We start from the raw sequence: 354 nt of genomic DNA, 5'->3' as shown, positions 1-354 counted from the left end.
ATGCGCTCCTCCAGCGTCGAACAGTTCCGTTTGACATGGACCCATTCCATTGTTGGCGGCTTGGAGGAACCACCATTCATCGATTGTTGAGGCTTTTTGCCTCTCTTGTTCTTCAGATCCGCGTTGTAGCGGATCCCGTCAACGGACTCCATGGCCTTTGCGAACTGTTTCGCAAGGCGTTGACGTTGCCTTTGGCGGGCTCTCTTCGAGAGAGTCACCACACCCTCTGTGGCAGAAGAGTTGGCCAGAGCAGATCTGACCTGGTTGGAAACTGGAGGAATCTCACCCGATGCGACTTTGGCATCAAACGGGGCGAGATCTTCGTTGGTGGCTTCGACTTCTTCATACCAACGA

The sequence above is a fragment of the Asparagus officinalis genome, chromosome 2, assembly GCF_001876935.1.
Source record: "Asparagus officinalis chromosome 2, Aspof.V1, whole genome shotgun sequence".
Lineage (NCBI taxonomy): Eukaryota > Viridiplantae > Streptophyta > Magnoliopsida > Asparagales > Asparagaceae > Asparagus > Asparagus officinalis.
The sequence above is the reverse complement of the archived record's forward strand: the minus strand, read 5'-3'. Positions refer to the sequence as shown.